The sequence below is a fragment of the Puma concolor genome, chromosome B2 (genome assembly GCF_028749965.1).
Source record: "Puma concolor isolate L17-30 chromosome B2, mPumCon1.1.hap2, whole genome shotgun sequence".
Classification (NCBI taxonomy): Eukaryota; Metazoa; Chordata; class Mammalia; order Carnivora; family Felidae; genus Puma; species Puma concolor.
This window is the reverse complement of record NC_141671.1, coordinates 153,710,818-153,730,721: the sequence shown is the minus strand read 5'-3', so window position 1 is coordinate 153,730,721 and position 19,904 is coordinate 153,710,818. Positions and strand designations below refer to the sequence as shown.

Here is a 19,904-nt window from a genome sequence, read left to right as displayed (position 1 = left end):
CTTTCCTCTATTGTTTGCCTGTTTCCAATTTTCACATAGTTCAAAATATATCCTAAGTTCCTCGCATGTCTTCTTTGCCTTATGGCTTATTTAAGCGTGTCACATAATTTTCAAGTAGTTGGAGGGTCTCTGAATATCTTTTTGCTATCAATTTCCACATCAATTTTATTGTGGTCAGAAAACATGTTTTGTAGGATTTCAGTTCCTTTAATTTTATCATAGCTTTTTGTAGCCCAGGAGGGTTTATTGGGTGGATTTCGTGTCCAGCCAAGAATGCACGTGTGTCCCTGTCACGGAGGCTGCGGTGGGTGCTGTGCTGGTCTCGGCCCTCGCCCTGGTGGGTCTTCCACCCGCGGGTGCCGCCGATTACTGATAAAGGGGTATTGAAGTCTGCGACTACAGTCATTGATTCCTTATTGCTTTTTTCAGATATATCAGTTTGTATTTCGTGTATTTTGAAGTTCTTCTATTAAGCGGGTGCTCACTTAGGATTGTAAATTGGTAAACTGACCATTTATCATTACGTCGTCTCCCTCTTCCTCGCTCTGAAGTCTCCTTGTCTGATATCGATGTAGTGCCTGCAACGTTTCTTTATGGTCGTTCGCGTGGTACAGGAGGCTCCTGTAAACAGCACAGCTGGCTTTTTTTTCGTTTTTTTTAATTTTTTTTTTTTTTTAACGTTTATTTCTTTTTGAGACAGAGAGAGACAGAGCATGAACGGGGGAGGGTCACAGAGAGAGGGAGACACAGAATCGGAAACAGGCTCCAGTCTCTGAGCTGTCAGCACAGAGCCCGATGCGGGGCTCGAACCCACGGACCGTGAGATCATGACCTGAGCCAAAGTCGGACGCTTAACCGACGGAGCCACCCAGGCGCCCCCTGGCTTTTTTTTTCAAAATCCAATCTGATAATCTCTCTCTTTTTTTTTTTTTTTTAATTTTTTTTTAATGTTTATTTATTTTTGAGACAGAGAGAGACAGAGCATGAACAGGGGAGGGTCAGAGAGAGAGGGAGACACAGAATCTGAAGCAGGCTCCAGGCTCTGAGCTGTCAGCACAGAGCCCGATGCGGGGCTCGAACCCACGAACCGTGAGATCATGACCTGAGCCGAAGTCGGACGCCCAACCGACTGAGCCACCCAGGCGCCCCTAATCTCTCTTTTTTAATGTTTGTTTATTTTTGACACAGAGAGAGAGAGAGAGAGAGAGACAGAGAGAGAGAGAGAGAGAGAGAGAGAGAGAGAGAGTGAGTGGGGGAGGGGCAGAGAGAGAGGGAGACACAGAATCCGAAGCAGCTCCAGGCGCCGAGCTGTCAGCACAGAGCTGGACGCGGGGCTCGAACCCGCGAACCATGAGATCATGACCTGAGCCAAAGTCAACGCTCAACCAACTGAGCCACCCAGGAGCCCCAGATAATCTCTCTTTTTTAATTAATATGTTTAAGCCATTTGTATTTAATTCAGTTACTAATATGTTTGGATATAAGTTTACTATTTTATTGTTTTGTTTGTCCCCTATATTTTTCATTGTTTTCTTTCTCCCTTTCTGTCTTTCTTAGAATTCTTAGAATATTTTTTACTCTTCCATGTTAACCTCTCTGTTGGGTCTGGTCTATGTCACTCTGTACAGCTGTGTGACTATGTAGTCACTGGAGTTAATAAATCAATTTAGAAGTTTAACTTTTCACTGTCTACTTAGAGTTGAAGTTCTTCTGCAGAACAAAGAGGCTAGGCTCAGGGGGTCCATGCTCAAGGGGCCACAATCTGGGAGGCCTCATGCATGGATCATGCTCTTCGATTACTGTCTTGAAATCGTTCACGACTGTGGACGGGGGCCTCACGTTTTCATCTTGCTCTGTGTCCCGCAGTTAGTGTAACCAGTACTGAGTGTGATGAGAGGTCCAGACATTTTGGTTCTCTTCTTACAGATCTGCATAAAACATGTAATATGTAGTTTTTGAATTGGGGGGTGATGGGTTTTTTTAAGTCTTTTTTTTTTAAGTTTATTTATTTATTTATTTTGAGAGAGAGGGAGTGGGGAGGGGCAGAGAGAAAAAGGGAGGGAGAGAATCCCAAGCAGGCTCCACGCTGTCACCGCAGAGGGCAACTAGGGGCTTGAACCGTGAGATCATGACCTGAGCCAAAGTCAAGAGTCAGACCTCAACCGACTGAACCATCTTGGTGCCCCAGTACGTAGTTTTTAATATAACACACTGTCAAGTTAATCTAGGGGCAAAAAGAAACATCACGTCTGGGACTGGTTTGCTGTAAAAACATGCTGCTCCGTATATTTGTTTCTGACCCTTGGGGTCCTGCCCTCGATCTGACCTCAGAAGCCGAGGCTTGTACAGCTCCCTGTCCCCTTAAGTGGACGACACACAGCCTTGCCTTTGAGGAGCACATAGGCTAATAAGAAAAACAGTCTAAAGAGGAAACAAGTGCAGGCCATGGAGGAAAACTGATGTGCACAAATCCCAGTATTTACGGGGTGCTGTCCTGGGACTTAGGAGACCCTGGAAATGTCTAGATTTTGCATAGTCAGGTTTGGTGTCACCAGCGAGATCAAGGTCAGGACCTGTGACCCACCCTGTGGCCTCCTGGCATTTCTACCAAATGTGTTTAAACTCCAGGGATCTTGCAAGAAAACCCACAGCACATAAAAGAAAATGTTGACGTTTTTATGTGTATTTACTTTGTATCTTATCCCACGTAAAATTCTACATTTTTCTATATAATGTAGATATATTAGAACATTGCTTATGGATGTGATTTATAAATACATAGGCATAGGTTAGCCATGCTCAGTCAGAGCACTAACTCTGGGCGCAATCGAAGGCGGGGGCAGACAGTGCCTCTGAGCAAGTCCCAGAGACACAAGATTGGGGTGGGCTAGAGTCTCTCAGCACATCCGTAACAAACATGAAAGATGCATGGCCAGGAGCGTTCTGGGGGCTCAGTCAGTGGAGCATCTGACTCTTGATTTCAGCTCAGGTCATGATCTCAGGGTCATGGGATCAAGCCCCCTGTTGGGCTCCGTGCTGACAGCCTGCTTGGGATTCCCTCTCTCTCTCTCTCTCTCTCTCTCTCTCTCTCTCTCATTCTTTCCCTCTGCCCCTCCCCTGCTGGCGCTCTCTCTCTCTCTCAAAATAAATAAATAAAACTTTTTAAAAAGATGCATAGTTAATAAATAGGTATATTTCTTTTAAAAAAAGATCCCACAAGACCATACCCATATAGAGCACAGACGCCCACAGGCACACAAGAAGGCAGAGATCACAGCTTTGCCGGGATGAAGGAAGGCGCTTCTATGCTGGGGGGGGGGGAGGGGGGGAGGGGGGGGAACACTGTCCTGGCTGGAGTCGACTGGCCCTCTGAGCTGGGGTGGCCGAGGGATCCCTGGGACTTCATGGCCTTGATGGAAGCAGCTGGTAGGTTCCCTGAGTTGTTTGGGGGAGGGGCAGAATGGGGGGGTGGAGGGAGGGGGTTATACCTGTTCTAACAGGCCTTTCCGGTAGTGCTGTGGGCCTCCCCGGGGAGGCTCAGCCCAGCGGGGGGGGGGGGGGGGGGGGGTGCGGGGAGGGGGGAGACTCCTAGCAGTGCTGAAACCAGTGGAGCCCAGCAGCCCAGCAAGCATACCAGTGTGTGCTCAGACACCAGCAGAGCAGGTATATCAAAAAACCAATATCATAAAAAGATGAAGAAAAGTTCGGCTTGGACAAACTTACCGAGAATTTTGTAATTGGAAGACCTAGGAGGACTTTTTTAAACTTTTTTCATAGTTAAAGGTATGTCTTGTTCCAAAACACAGTTTGCGCTTGAATTACATGTGGGAGAGAACCATGGGGGCTGTGAATGGGGGCCTAAGTGCTCACCCCCGCCCCGCAGGCGAGGCCGAGGTCACTGCCCTGCGCCCCTTGTGCGGGCCCCTTCGAGACAGCCTCCCCTCCTGTCCCACTGCACGCTCTCCCTGCGAGGGGCCTCCTCGAGGTCGTTGCCCCCACCAGGCATCTTGGCCGGCTCTGGCAGGGAGGCTTCAGCCAGCGGCCAGGCGGCCCCACCGCCTGCTGCCTGCCCCCCACCCCCACCCCGTGCTCCTGTGTAAACAGCCCCACCAACAGGGTTTAACCCTTGGTCCTAGTCTCCCCAATCCCCAGGCAGATTCCACCAGCTCCAGGGTGCACCCGGGATCTGCCTGCGCCACAGGGTCAATCAATCCATCGATCAAGCACGCCCACCTTTGTTAGCAGAGCCTTGTCCCCCCTTTCGCCCCCCTGCACTGCACCCCACCCCCACCCCCCTTCTGGAGCCCCCAGGGCCTGGGAGGCGGGACTAACTGGGCCACTCCCAGGGGCACCTGGTCCCCGAAGGCAGCCTCCCTGCCCCCACCCACCTGCAGCAGGCCGGCCGCCCGGCATTGCCTCCCTTCCTGTCTCCTCTCTCTGAGGGCCACCCACCCCCACCTCGGGCTCCCCTCCCCTTGTACTCACAGCACTTACAGGGGCTGAGGTTGCCCTTTACCGTTTGGGAGGCCCGAGGGAGCAGAGCCCCTCGCCACCTGTCCCCAGACTTATTCCAAGAGCCACCAACAGTGTGTGGTGCACAGTGAATGCTGAATTCATAAAGAGGACAGAGGGAGGCAGGTAAGGGCAGTTGCAAATTTGGGCCAATGACCCTAATCCGGCCTGTAGATGTGTTTTATTTGGTCTCCGTTTCTCTTAAAAAAAAAAAAAAAAATGTTTATGTTAAAATCAGGAGGTCTCACACTGAAACCCAGATTTCCAGATCCTTGAGAAAAGGCTGCTGGCGGCCTGGCCTGCTCCCCCAGCCTGGCGGCAGCTCCCCGCACCACTCTGGGTGGCCCTCTCCTGCCCACGCAAGTCCCTGCCCACGTCCGATGTGGAATGGAATGGAGGCCACGGGAGGCCCGACGGAACCGGTAGAGGCCCCCCCCCATCTTTTCTAAGAGCGAAGGCCCTGAGGAAAGACTGGGCACCTGTCTGCCCGGCTCAGGCTGCTCTCTGCCCTCGCTGGACCTCAGCCCTGCTTCCAGAGCCTCACGGCCGGGCACGCACCTTCACCTGCACTGTTCAGACGGGGTGGAGACTGAGCCTGGGACTCAGCCTGGATCTGAAACTTTCTCCAGCTACATATTTTCCACCTGGGCCCCAGCGCAGGGCCCCATTGGGGGCCACCCCCCCCCCCCCCCACACACACACACACGTCCCGCAAGCAGGTGGACGATTCACCTGTGTGTGTTAACTGAACCTTGGAGGCTGAGCTGGGCGGCTCCTGGGACCAGGTGGGTACAGCCTGGGAAGTGCCAGGATCCAGGGCCACGCTCCAGGTGCCCCGCAGCGGCCCCCAGGCACACACGCTGAGCCCTCAGCCCACATGGCCTCCAGCGCCCCCCCCCCCCCCCCCCGCTCCCCCAACTGACCAGCCCCTCCTGTCCGGCGCAGACCCCGATGTGCTCCCTCGAGATGCTTCCTCTCAGGGCAAGTCTTTCCTGCGATTTGAAGTCGCATGTGAGGGGACTAGGTCTGCAGACAGGGGGCCTTGCTGAGCAGCCCCAGGTGAGCAGTCTTCTCCCAAGGGGAACCTGTTTGAATTCAGACCGGAGCAACAGCTCTCACCTCAGTTCCTGGTGAGACACGGTTGAGGGTCCTTCTTGGGGGGGCACCTGTCACTTGGGGGTTACGGGCTGGCCCTTACGCATGCTGATGCCTACTGGAAGGAGCAGATTTTTTACCAAAGGGGGCACCCGGTGGCTACAAGACCTCAGATCCAATGGGCAGAGTGCCGGCACCCCAGCTGGGAGAGACGGCCCCTCTCCCCGTCGGCAGGCGCCGGTCCTGGAGCTCGGCCTGGGCACACGGCTTTCACAGAACTCACAGACAGAAACCAGGGAAACGCCGCGTCGTCTGCCCCCTCTGCCGCTCTCCCTGTGTGTTACCGGCCATCATCCACCTGCTGACGGGCTCCACGAGAAACGGTTTCAGGATTCCGAGGTGTCATTGAGGGTGACACTCTTCATACTTGTCATTCAGGCTGCATTAGGCAAAGATAAATACAGGAAAACGACAACTCAGAAGACGGCAACTTCTCAAAGAAGGTGCGTTCAAACAGGATCCAGGAGACACCTCTGCCACACACAGCGGCTGCAGGGGCCGTGGCCGGAGGGAGGCAGGAGGCAGTGGGAGCAGCGGGGAGCAGGGCCTGAACTCAATGCCGCAGCACCGCCACCTTCTCGTAGTTATTTGGGGATTTGCAAAACACCTTTCTTCCAAAAAGCTTAAAACATTTTAAGCCTGTCAACTCTGTGGTCGTAATGGACAAACCAAGAGGTAACTTTTGTCTCCTGTGAAAACGGAAGCTCTGTGGTGAGGGAAGAGCACGCGGCCACAGCTCAAACCACGGCTCGGACCGTGGCTCGGACCACAGCTCGAACCACCCACTCCCCACCGCGGTGAGGGCAGAAATTCCAGTAAATGGGATCTTTCCGGTTGATGCTCCCTCTCCTGGGTGCCGCAGCGGACCTGCCCTCACCATTTAATTCTTGCAGCAGAAACAGGGCCGAACAGAGGCGGCCACGTCCTCTCAAACAGGTGCAGGTTGAAGGAAAAGCCTGCATCTTCAACTAAGAACCTGCGTGCCAGCCCAGCTCACCCAGTGAATAAACAACACATGATGTCTGGGCACCGAGAGGCCAGCGTAAAATTAGTTCGTGGATTCTCCGTGGAAAACTGGCTGTGATTTACAGCGTGTCCAAACCTCTCACTGATGCTTTTGTACAAAACACTTGCCCCACACCCTCAGACATTCTTCAGTTGCTAGGATCTTACTGGGGTGCCTGGGGGGCTCAGTCGGTTAAGCATCTGACTTCGGCTCAGGTCACGATCTCGCGATCGGTGAGTTCGAGCCCCACATCGGGCTCTGCTGACAGCTCGGAGCCTGGAGCCTGCTTCGGATTCTGTGTCTCCCTGTCTCTCTGCCCCTCTCCTGCTCACACTCTTGAAAATAAGTAAACGTTAAAAAAAAGAAAAAGCTATAGGATCTTACCATTTGATTATGTCCCCGAAGGCAATGTGCCCTTTCATGTGACTCATGTTCCTTACGAAGAGTCACACAAACGGCCCACTTGAGGTAGCAACTTCCAGCAGCAGGTGCAGAAAAGGCTCTACAGCCCGTGGAAGATCTGCTTGGCTGTACGTGCGTGAACGTACGTCCAACCCGCCACACAGCAGCCAGTGGCTCCCACAGTTCTAGGTCTTGCAGAACTCATAACAGCTTTATTTGATCTGAGTAGTTTCTGCTGATGCACAATTCAGATTCCTCCAAGAAGGAAACTCAGCGTTTAAAGTCCCTCCCCTGGAGAAACAAAGTCTAAAAACGCCCACACGTTTGCAGTGCATAGTGTGCCAGCCTCTGAGGAAGAGGGTGAGGGACACGTGTGTGCACACACACTCGCATTCTCCAGCTCGGTGGGGGGAGGGGTGCTCTGCGGCTGGCACAGCCAGGTTCTGGAAACCACCCCGCATTCCTGACAGGCCCGGAGCTGCCTGTGGAGCCTGCCAGGACACGGAGCCCCTAACGACCATTTTCAAGACCTAAATCCCCAAATAAAGCTCATGTTGGAGAACAGGACCCCGTGTTTAATTCACGCATGATGCCGACAAAGTCAAAGTCACGGCCTTGCTCTGTTCTGCAGGTGCAATCTGTAATTCTGTCCCGGATAATCGCCTTACAAACGCACGTCCCTGGGGACAAGTCTGTCTGAGGGAAATCACTTAATTGGAGAGATGCACGCTCTTCCCAATTAGCGACAAAAATTAAAATTCACGCCCAATCCTCATGTTTAGCCATAATTGTGGTCAGTGACATCATCACCAGACGGTCAGCAGACGGTATCTGTGAGCCTTCGTCCGCCCGTGTCCCGCACCACGGCACGCCCAGGCTGGCTCCGGGGAAGGGCCTGAGCAGGCTCGGCTCACGGGGAGGAGACAGAGGCCCAGGACCGAAGCCTGGGGAGCACCGGTGGGGATGAGCCACGGGGCCCGGATTCAGAATGTGGTGTCCAAGCCCCAGAGCTGGGACGCCCAAAATGGAGGCCGAGCTCTGTAATCAGGGAGTCGCCTCCAGGCCGGCAGGCAGAGCGCCTCAGGGCGCACCTGTGCAGGGGTGAGGTTGGCGGGCAGGAGGAGGGGGAGAAGGCAGGGGAGGCAGGCCGGTAGGGTGCGGGGTCCGCCGTCAGTGGTGAGGGGAGACGCGGTCGGCACGCGGGACAGGAAGCTCACCCGTGACGATGGCACCCGGGGCAGGAGGCGTGCCCCTCAAACCTAGGCTTGGAGGTGAAGGAAGGCTGTGGGGACCGCCGTGGCCTCCTGCGTCCACGGGGACCATCGCCTGCAGAGGGCTCCGCAGACGGTGCGGGCAGGACGCGGGGTGAGGCGGGCTGCTTCGGAGACAGTGCTGGACGCAGCCACCCCTGGTCCCTCAGACCCATCCCACCTGGAACGCCGCCTCTCCGACGGCAAGCCGGCCACCCTCAGCGGCCTCGGGAGCAGTCCCGGAGGCCCCACTGCACAGAGAAGGGGGTCGAGGCCCCGCGGGCAGAGCGATCTGCCCCAGGTCGCGTGGGCTTGGGAAACCAGCTCGAGTCCCCGCAGTGGGCTTCCCTTCCTTCCCACCACCCGGCTAAGCAGACAGCGGGGTGGCTGTGGACGCGGGAGGCCAGCGGGGACACCAGAAGGCATCTAGGCTTTGAGGGTCTTTGTGCTCAACCCCCCTCGCTCCCACGGGGATGCCAGAGCCGGGTGCCCACCCAGGCTGAGCCCGAGTTTTCACTTATTTCCCTCTTGACAAACCCCATTGTCCAGCTAAATCAGCTGGCAAAGCCCTGGGAGAACGCCCCCAAGGCCGTCAAAGGACCCGGGTCCAGAGGCACAAAGCCCACCCTCAGCCCCCAGCCGCATGCCAGGGGCAGCCCAACACAATGCTACCCACCGTCCCCAGACCCCAACCGCAGGCCTCTGCTGCTAGATTAAGACGCTAATCCACACTTCATCTCCGGTCCTTTGAGGCCGTTTTTAAAGGTAATTCAGCGCTACCATCTGGGGACTTGAGACAAAACCTTGGGCAAGAGTGACCTTTGATTGCCTTGGAGGCGCTAACGAAGGCTTCCACAGGTGAAGCCTTTCTGTTCCCTCCCTGACGATGCTGATTGATAACACCGAGCTAATCTCTCGCCTTTGTTCCCAGGGGGCAAAGGTTCGAGCGCGCCTTTCAGTCCAGGCCTTTCAACTATCCAGCGAGTAAATCATAACAGGACCGGAGGCCCCGGGATTAATTCCCTGCGGGAAATGCTCTCCTGGGTCCCTAATGAGCACGGCCTCTCCGGGACAGAAGGGGCTTCTCCCTTCCCTTGGAAACGGGAGAGATTCCCGCACCTCGTGGCCAGTGTGCCATGAACGAGAAGGGCAAAATCAGAGGGTTTAACCACGTGCAGTGTTCACGCAGCTGATGTAGACGGGCGTCAGCGACAGGAAGAGGGAGATGGCCCGGCGTGCCTGACCGGCCGCTCTGCTCCTGACAAACCCCCACTCGGGTGCCGAGTTTTCCCGGGAGCCCCTGACTCGGCGACACCTTGTGTCCGGGGGTGTCTCCACACCTGTTCCGGCCGTGTGTCTTCACAGGGCTTCACGCCCTAGACCAGCACCCCCAACAGAGACACAGCGAGAGCCATGGCAACGGTCTCTTTTCACATATGTCTTCAGAATCTGGGGTGCGTTTTATGCATACAGCACGTCTCGGTTCAGAGGAGGCTTGCGTGGCAGTGGCCACTGAATCGGCGAGCCTGGTGCTCTCCGGCACCGTGGCTGGGCTCCTGACCACAGCGCAGCGGTCACAGGACCCATGTGTGTGAGACGGGCACTCACACCGCAAAGAGCAATCTTTCAGAGCTTACAGGCATTTGAAGAGTGACCTCAGATACGTAATGTGCAAGTCACAGGAATGAATGTGTAATGGTAGAATGTGGTCAGTGGATGAGCATATTAGAAGGAAAGGGAGTGATTTTCAGAATCCCTGTAACCTGCCACGTGGCTGCCTTCACAGGATGGCATGTATTTAGGTTCAGCCCGCCATTCCAATGGGGGGACGTTCCCAGACACCAGCCGGGTGGGGGTGTCTGTCTAGTCAACTCAGTTCTGACACCATGTCCCTGGAGATAGACTCAGACCCCACAGGTCAGGGGCTCGGTCCCAGAAGGCCGTCCCCCACTTCGGATGCCAGTCTCCGGTCCAGACTGTCACCTGTGCTCCTGACCCCACCGGCTGTAGATCAGAAGTGCCCAAGACCTTCTTGGGTTCAATTAATTTGCTTGAGCGGCTCACAGAACTCAGAGGAGCTGCGGTTTATCATGAAAGAACAGGACTCAGGAACGGCCAGATGGGAGAGGTGGGCGCAGGGCAGGTGTGGGGACGGGGTGGCGACCTTCCACGCCCTCTCCACGTGCGTCACTCCCCCCAAATCCCCGCGTGTCCACCGACCCAGAAGCCCTCCAAACCATCCACGGGGGTGGCAGTGGTGGCTCCTTTACACCTGCGTGATTGACGAAACCCTCTGCCACTGGTGGTTGAACCCAACCTCCGCCCCTCCCCCCCCCATGGAGGTCAGGGGGTGGGAGGGAAAATTTCAACCTGTAATCCCGTGATTATTTCCCTGGCCAGCTGCCCCCACCCTTAGGGCTTTCCAAAGGTCACCTCGTTAACACAACAAAGGACACCTTGGTCACTCTCTTGGCTGAGACCAAATACATACTCATTTTAAACTACAACCTGGCACTATGGAATCGCTTCTCGAGAACAAATGCGATGAGCTGAGAAGACTAACGATCCACCAAGGAGAGACGCAAGTGGACAGGGACAGGTCAGGAAATCCCTCCTTCCAGAAATTTCCACCTTTGAGCGACAACAGAGGGAATGAGATCTCATGGGGACAGGAGGCACTGATGGGCTCCAGACCTGCTGCCGAGGCCCTTGGGGGTGGAAGACCTTTGCCCCGGGTTGGCTTAGCCACAAAAAACCTCCCTGGGTCCCGGGGCATGAGTGACAAACGTCCTTAGTTCAGCAATCGAGGACACACGCGCACGGAGTGGCTGTGAGGCCACGGAACTGAAACAGCTATGGTGCACAATGCCTGGGCCCGGCCAAATCTTCGGGAAGGGGCAGCCACGGCCCCGGAACCACAGCCGCCAGGGCTCGGTCAGGAAAGGAGAAATTCCATTTCCAGTAACCTTTCCCTCAAAGTTCCCCGGGAAGTGGAGAAACCTAACCTCAGGAAGACAGCTGGGGTGGGGGGGCGGGGGGGGCAGCCAACACGGGTTCCCTCAGGTGAGTTCATCGTAGGGTAGATCTGACAGAGACCATAATGTTGGGGTCTCCTGGGGGGCTCACTCTGTTAAGGCCCCACTCTCGGTTTAGGCTCAGGCCATGGTCTCACCGTCTGTGAGTTCCAGTCCCGAGTCCAGCTCTGCCCTGACAGCATGGAACCTGCTTGGGATTCTCCCTCTCTCTCTCTCTCGTTCTCTCTCAAAAATAAATAAATAAATAAATAAATAAATAAATAAATAAATAAACAAACAAACAAACAAATGTTAAAAAAAAATATAGGCACACCTGGGTGGCTCAGTCAGTTAAGCATCCGACTTCAGCTCAGGTCATGCATGATCTCATGGTTCGTGAGTTCGAGCCCCGCGTTGGGCTCTGTGCTGACGGCTCGGAGCCTGGAGCCTGCTTCAGATTCTGTGTCTCCCTCTCTCTCTCTGCTCCTCCCCTGCTCACACTCTGTGTCTCTCACTGAGCCCCCAGGGCTCCCATATATGTGAGTATGTATGTCAAGATTATATGTGTCCATATTCAGATTATATATGTATTATATATTTAGATTACATATGTATATCAGGGTGCCTGGGTGGCTCAGTCGGTTGAGTGTTTGATTCGGCCTAGGTCATGATCTCACGGTTCATGGGTTTGGGCCCCGTGTTGGTCTCTGTGCTGACAGCTCGGAGCCTGGAGCCTGCTTCAGATTCTGTGTCTCCCTCTCTCTCTGCCCCTCCCCCGCTCATGCTTTGTCTCTTTCTCTCTCTCTCTCTAAAATAAAAGTAAACATCTTTTTAAAGACAGAAATGAAGAAAAAGCATCCATTTTTAAAACACAGCATTATTGAATGAAAACAGATGGAATTTTTAAAAAGCAGGTGGCTATGAAGAAGCAGTTAGAAATCTCAGAACTAAAACTGTAGCCACTGACATTTTTAAAAACTCAGCAGGGGGAATAAGCGTCAGCCGGGACACAAGAGAGCTTCCGTGGCTCGAAAGACAGGGCTCTGGGCTCCGGGCTCCGGGCCAGCTTTCGTCCCAGCCTCAAACCATTAGAGGCACGGCTCACAGGCCAAGAGGAAAAAGCGAGAGCTCCGATGCACGTCTTAATGGTGATAAAGTGTCCTCTGAAAAACAGAGAGCTGAGGACTTTCGCGAATTAGAGAGGCAACTTCAGGCCGGTGGGACATTCGTGTCCAGAAGGAAGCAAGGCTGCAGAACGGCCCCGCGGAGGGGAGATCGCCGCGGCCGGAGGGCGGGAAGTCGGGCTTAGAGCCTTGGCCCACACCCCACCTGCCACGGGGGTTCCGGGGACACAGGAGTGACGTCCCCACGGTGGCATGGGGAGCAACGTGAGCCATGATGTGTGCTCGCCCAGTGTCATTTAAGAATGAGAGAAAACAAAGATTTCCACAAATAGCTAAGGGTGTTTTCTACTTCCAAACCTCCCAAAAAGGATTGTTAAATGAGTATTTTGGCGAGAAGAAAAGCAAAAGCTAATAGATGCAGGTGATATTAGGACAATGGTGAGCACAGACACGGTGTGTCCGTAACTTTAATTAAATATTAAATGTAAATAAAATGGATAAGTAGGGGCACCTGGGTGGCTCAGTCGGCTAAGCGGTGACTTTGACCCAGGTCATGATCTCGCGGTTCGTGAGTTTGAGTCCCGTGTCGGGCCCTGTGCTGACAGCTCAGAGCCTGGAGCCTGCTTCGGATTCTGTGTCTCCCTCTCTCTCTGCTCCTCCCCCGCTCATGCTCTGTCTCACTCTGTCCCTCTCTCAAAAATACATAAACATTAAAAAAAATTTTTAAATCAATAAGTAATATCATGTTGAAATGTAGGTAGTTAAAAACATTAAAATATTTTTCCTGTTTGGAAGGATAGTAATACCAAGCAGACTCTGAATTGTTAAAAATAAAATTATAGTAAGATACGCATGTTAAGATGTTAGGGTAGATTTTAAAAGAAGAGAAATTAAAAACAAAAAAGAGGGGAGACGTGTGGGGTCTTTGGGGAGGTGACATTCAGACACTGAGAGCACGAAGACATCTGCACAAATGGAACGTATGCGGGTCACGTGGAACTCATGGACGGGAGGACTGGTTTTGCAAATACAGCAATTCTCCCCCTTACGGGCCTATGAGTTAAATGCTGTTCCAATCAGAATTCCTGAAAGATTTATTCTGGAATTTGACCACCTGACCCTAAATGTCGTTAGAGCAAAACTTAGGAATAGCAGAGAATAGCTGAAACACAGAGGGGATGGGACGACGGTGGTGTCGTGACGGGCGGGGACCCGGACAGAACAGAGGGTCCAGAAACAGGCACACAGATTTCCAGAATGTTGACCTGTGGCAGAGGCCTGCAAATGAGTGAAGAAAGAAAGCACTACTAAGAAGTAACGTTGAGGGGCGCCTGGGTGGCTCAGTCGGTTGAGCGTCCAATTTCGGCTCCGGTCATGATCTCACGGTCTGTGAGTTCGAGCCCCTGCATCAGGCTCTGCGCTGTCAGCTCGGAGCCCTCTTTGGATTCTCCGTCCTCCTTTGTCTCTGCCCCTCCCCCACTTCTGCTCTTTCAAAAATAAATAAACATTAAAAAAATAAAAAGTAATGTTGATATGACATCAAAAGCACAGACAATAAAAGGAAAAACAAAAAATCACATCAAAGTAATCACTTCTGTGCACCAAAGGACACTACCAAGAAAGCAAAGGGCCTACACGATGGGAGAAAATATTTACAAATCACATATCTGATGAGGGATTAATATCCAGAATATATAAAGAACTCTTACAACTCAACAAAAAACAAGCAAATTTTTAAATGGGTAGAGGACTTGAATAGGAGTTTCTCCGAAGAAGACACACACAATAAACACATGAGAAACGCTCACCACCATTAGTCATCAGGGAAACGCAAATCAAAACCACAATGAGATACTGCTCCGCACCTGTCAGAATGGCACCCTTGTGCATCGTGGGCGGGAACACACAACGGTGCAGCTGCTACGGAAAACAGCCTATTGTTCCTCAAAAAGTTAGACATAGAATTCCTGCGTGGCCACTGCTCAATACATGCCCAGAATAACTGAAGGCAAGAATTCGCAGAGATGATTGTCCAAGCGTGTTCCCATCAGCATTATTCACATCAACAGGTGAACAAAACATGGCCACTATGTACTGGGAATACTCTCCAGCCGCAAAAGGGAATGAAAACTGGACACGTTGGTGGACATGGAAAGTGTGACGCTCATCAAAATAAACAGACAAAGGACAGGTTCTGCGTGCCTGCCATGTATACGAGGCGCCAGGACAGCAAAGTCACAGGGACAAAAGGTAGATGAGAGGTGGGGGTCAGTGATCACCAGGGACACAGTTTTGGGTAAAGACAGCGGTGATGGTCACATATTTAAGGTCTCTGCAAGGCACGCTTACGCAAATACTTCCATGACAGATGTACTGGGTCTGTTTTACATTGAAAAATAGCCTGCAGGGGCGCCTGGGTGGCGCAGTCGGTGAAGCGTCCGACTGCAACCAGGTCACGATCTCACGGTCCGTGAGTTCGAGCCCCGCGTCGGGCTCTGGGCTGATGGCTCAGAGCCTGGAGCCTGTTTCCGATTCTGTGTCTCCCTCTCTCTCTGCCCCTCGCCCGTTCATGCTCTGTCTCTCTCTGTCCCAAAAATAAATAAACGTTGAAAAAAAAAAAAAAACTTTAAAAAAAAAAAAAAGAAAGAAAAATAGCCTGCAAAGTTGTTTATGATAAAATAATATTCCTCCCTCAAACTTTACTCATACATAAAGTTCCTGGTGGACTAAAGCCATCAAAGTAAGAAGCAAAACATGAAGGTTTTGGAAGTAAATATAGGAAAATATCTTTATGATCACCAGAGGGGAACTTATTTTAAAATACATACAAACATGACCCCTCCCAAAAAAGGTGAATAAATCTGACTCCCTTAAAATGAACAGTTTCTGTGCGCGTGTTGGTGTCTTAGTTTTGACCAACGTAAGAGGGCGACACAAGATGAAGACGGGGAAGCCGGTGAGGGGTCAACAGCTTGTTAAAAATAATCATTTCTGTGAATCAGAATAGGAAAAGATACTTAACACACACACACACACCCAGCGAATATTAATTTGCAAAATTTGAAAGCGTTCCTACAAAGCGGTTTAAAAACTGAGCTCGACTGTTTCCGATTCTGTGTGTCTCCCTCTCTCTCTGCCCCTCCTCCGTTCATGCTCTGTCTCTCTCTGTCCCAAAAATAAATAATAATAAAAAAAAAAAAAAAAAAAAAAAACTGAGCTCGATAGGAAAAAGGGCTACGGCGAGCAGGCAGGCACAGAAACATAGACGCTTATGTGTCACACGTCTCAGCTTCACTATTGACCAGGAAGCGCAAGTGTAAAAAGGAAACAGGTATCATTCCACATCCTTTAGGAACGCGAAACTGTACAGCATGAAACACGGTGGTGTGCTCGACGGGGGGGCCGATCCGGCGTGTCAGCCTCACGCTGAATGTGGACGCGCCCTGGGACCCAGAGCTCCCACAAGAGCACCTGCCTGAATGATCCAGAAGGTCAACGGAAGCGCCTGAACAGCCTGCACAGATCGACAGCTCAGTGAACTGTGGATCATAGACGCCACATGGATGCCACGTGGAAACTGAGATGAGTAGATTAGAGCACACACACCAACTAAATAAACCCAGAGGTGATTTTTCAAAACAGTCAAGGACCAGTAAGTAACAGGCTCCGAGCAAACAGGCCGGCGCCCACCGTGAGCCCCCATACCTGTGCGGACGGGTAACCGCCAGCCCCGGGGAGGCTCACAATCGTCAGCTGGAACTTTTTTGTTTTCGAACTTTTCACGACATTTCCCATCGGCCGCCTCTTTCTCCGCCACTCGGGAGCAGAGCTTGCACAACCGGCCCTCGCGTGGCCGCTATATGCCCAGACCCCTGGCCCTGTCGCAGGCTGGGTGAGGTCCATTGTAGCCTTGAAGGAAGGTCCTCAGCTGGCCTTGGGCGCTTGGGCCACGGGATGAAAGACCCAGGTGGTTGTTGTCAGCTGCCTGACCACCCTGCTTCGTCCCACAACCTGCAGGCCCCTCTCTCTGGCCGTGGCCACAGACACCCTGCACCTCCAGCTCCCAGGCCCCCCTGGCTCCGCTCCTGCCCCCACTGCACCTCACCTGCTGGTGGTTACAGGTCCAGATTCCCAGGCCACACACTCCATTGGCCCGAGTCATTTCTGGGCCCCGCCACGGAGACCACCAGGCTGACGGCTGCTCAGGCACCACCCAGGTCCCACGCTGTGGTTGGTTGCAGGGGCTGGTATCTGGTACAGGAGGGCAAGGTTTGCAGGCCAGAAGAGGACACACACAGGCAAAGGAGGAGGCGGGACCCATGGGGCAGCTGGGCGTCTGGATGGGGACAGACGGGCAGATAGAATGCCAGCTAGAGAGTCTGGGCTCAGACCACGGACTGCGATAGTCATTGCTGTGTTTTGAGGACAAGAATGACATAAAGGGCCATATACCATTTTTGTCCCATTTCATAGGTAAGGAACCTGCAGCTTGGGGACCAGGGAGCTTGTCTGGGGACACAGCTCGTCCCTGGGGCCAGAGGACTCCCCCCCCAGATCCCTGGTTCCACTGCCCCACCTCACTGCACGAAGTCAAGGGCAGCTCTCTGCTGCCAGTGTTGGGGTGCCCTCAGGGGGGCCCAGAGGATAGATGGGCACCCCATCCACATTCCCGCCAGGCACCTGCTGGTTTTCTTCTGCACAGGGATGGCTGCTCCCATGCAGGGCCTTCCTCTGGGGCCGATTGCTCTCCGAAGCATAAATGCCCACCGCGGGGCATGACACCGGCTGGTGCAGCCCTTGCCTCTTCCCTATTCCTGCCTCTGAGCCGCATCCTTCACGGGCCCCTTGGGAGGGTGCCTGTGACGGTGTGTCGGTGGTGATGGGTGCAGTGACGGGCACTGGCCTCAGGGGCCCGTGCAACGTTCACTCAACTGCACCTGTCAGCTCCAGCTGCCTGGGGCGGTGGGGACAGGAGCAGACAGGTGGCCTTGGCCATGCTCATCTGAGAAAACTTGCAGCACGGGGGAGACGTAAGCAGCGGGACATCAGGGAGGAGGGACCCGGGTGCCCCAGGATGACGTCCGGGAGCATTGGACGGCAGGGCCAGCTGACAGGGGAGGGGCATGCTCCGGTCCTCGGAGATGGGATCGAGCGTGAACAAAGGTGGTAACCTAGAGACGACTGGAGTGACCATTCTGTTGATGGAAAGGTTGGCCTCAGAGCACATCTTTGACCTCCTGCCTCCTGGCGTGTGTTTCTGGGGACACATCTCAATCCCATGTGCCCAGGCCCTGGGGTCGGTTGGGCCAAGGGGTCGGGGGCTCGTGTCTCATGGGCCTCCTTCTGGCTGGGCAGCCAGCTTCTGGTAGCTGGTGTCTTGAGTGGGGACAGTGACCCTGGTCTGCGGCAGGGTTGCTGGGATGCTGTCAGAAAGGGGAGAGCCCCTTCCCAGCCTCTGAGAATACAGCCACACACGATCTGTCTGGGACGTGAGCAGACAGGCTGAGGGCCCATGGGAGTCCCCGAAGTGCTGAAATCCATCCTGAGGGTTCCCAAATCAGCGCCTGGGTCCCCTCCCTTCGGGCTAGGGTGATGGCCTTTCCATGGGAAGCCGGTCCACTCGGTCCCGGGAAAGCTGCAGATAGACACAGGAGCAGCCTCAGCTCCTTGCAGATGGACAGCCGGACCCCGTGCTCTTTGTGGAAATGAACGTGCCCGTCCCAGGACAACCTCCCGCCCCCGGCCACCCCAGCTCCGCTCCCCACTGCCCAGTGTGCCTTCCGTCCACACGGTTCGCCTGCCATGCCCGCTGCCCAGAGAGACCCTCCACGGGCCGGCCTCCGCCTTTCCGTCTGGCAGAGATGCCCGTGACCAGAACAGGCTCAGGACAGGCCGGTGGGGGCTCAGGAAGCACTGACCTCCCCCTGCTCCCCTGCCCCGACCCACTCCAGGGGCCCTGCCCGCTGGCGCACCCCGCAGGGCCCGAGCAGCCGGCGGCGTGGACGGAGCAGCCAGTGTAGATGAACCGCGTCCTGCGGTCACAGCAGCCCAGGCCAAGCCCGGAGCCGCCACCAGCTGGAGGACAAAGCAGGCTGCTGGCAGGAGCTTCCCCTTGGAGGGAAAATCGGATTAAGGGCTCCGTCGGGGCTGCCAAAGCCCGAGCCCGAGACCGGGCGGGAGCCGTGGGGGCAGGGCGGGCGCCTGGCTGCGGGACGCGGGGACAGATTGTGTTTTGGCAGCTGAGGGAACGGCTGGCAGGAAGGGTGGTGTGCGCGTGGCAGCACAGACTAATGATGTGTGATGGTTGCAGGCGCTTGGCTGGGACACCAGGTGAGAGAGGGGACGCGCGGGCACGTGCTCCCTGCCGCCCGGCCGAGGGCACCGTGTGCAGGGGCCAAGGACAGAAGCGTTCCCGAAGTCGCAGGAGCGGGTCCCTTGCGTCCTGGCTTCGGGCACAGTTCACCGTCAGGCAGGCCCACCCGCCCCCCTCCCCCCCCCCCCCCCCCCCCCCCGTGGGGCTTTCGCTGGGCCGACGGGGAGCCGGTCTGTGGATCAGACACCCTGCGGCGGCCGGGCCACAGGGAGGGGCGGGTGCCCACCGTCCCAGCGTGGGGGCCTCCCGTCCCCCCGCGTGAGGAGCGGGGCTCCGCACACGGCCCTCTGGCACCTCCCGCAGGAGCCTGGCTGCGTCCCTGTGTTGGGCACATATCTGTCAAGAAGATTAGTTTCAATTTGCCATGAATGTTTTCAAACTCCTTCCTTATACATGAAAGTGTCACCACCTCATCTCAGCCTCTGCCAAGTTGAATGGCAAGTGTGTAAGAGTGAGTTTTCTGTTTTCTGGGAAAATAAATAAATAACACTCACTTTACATAATCCCTTGGCCCACGCCAGCGAGCTGGTTCCTTGCAGGGAGATCCCCTGGTGCACACGGGTCCTCCTGGCTGCGGCGTGTGCGTTCTAGTCTGAATCGTCCTTCAAGAAATCCAGGCCGAAGCAAAGACCTAACGTTTTGACTGAAATTTTATATTACATTCACAGAAGCTGGGCTCACAGGACAGGCTTGGATCAATGCTTCGTCACTTTATAAAAAGTAAATCCCATCAAAACCTGTCCTTCCAGAGGGCAGAGAATAAAGGGACAAGAGCCTGCAAGTCCTACCCACCAAGCACACTGGCTGCGTGCGTGGCAGGGCGCCTAGGGTCTCACGTGTGTGCCGCACGCCTTCCCGACAGAATGGGAGACTTTCGAGAGCCGGGGACACCGCCACGCTTCCCAGATTCGCTCTGGGACAGAGCTGAGCGTGGCCACGCTTCTCCGGTGCGCTCAGGCCCGTCCCTGACTCTACAGCTGCTTCTTTAGCAAGCAACCTTTAAACCATCGAAGAAGCTCTCTCCTTCGCCGCCCTGCTCCTGTGCCCAGCCATCCTCACCCCTGGAAC

At 54.4% G+C, this 19,904-nt stretch overlaps 1 long non-coding RNA gene across 1 annotated transcript; it reads right to left on the bottom strand.

Annotated features, from left to right (window-relative positions):
• Nucleotides 1–1,219: 1,219 nt before the first annotated feature.
• Nucleotides 1,220–7,435, bottom strand: LOC147581388 (uncharacterized). Its single transcript, XR_015251741.1, has 3 exons — nucleotides 7,058–7,435; nucleotides 5,436–6,046; nucleotides 1,220–1,928 (listed from the first exon to the last, which is right to left on the bottom strand). It is a non-coding gene; the product is annotated as an uncharacterized LOC147581388 (long non-coding RNA).
• Nucleotides 7,436–19,904: the final 12,469 nt, after the last annotated feature.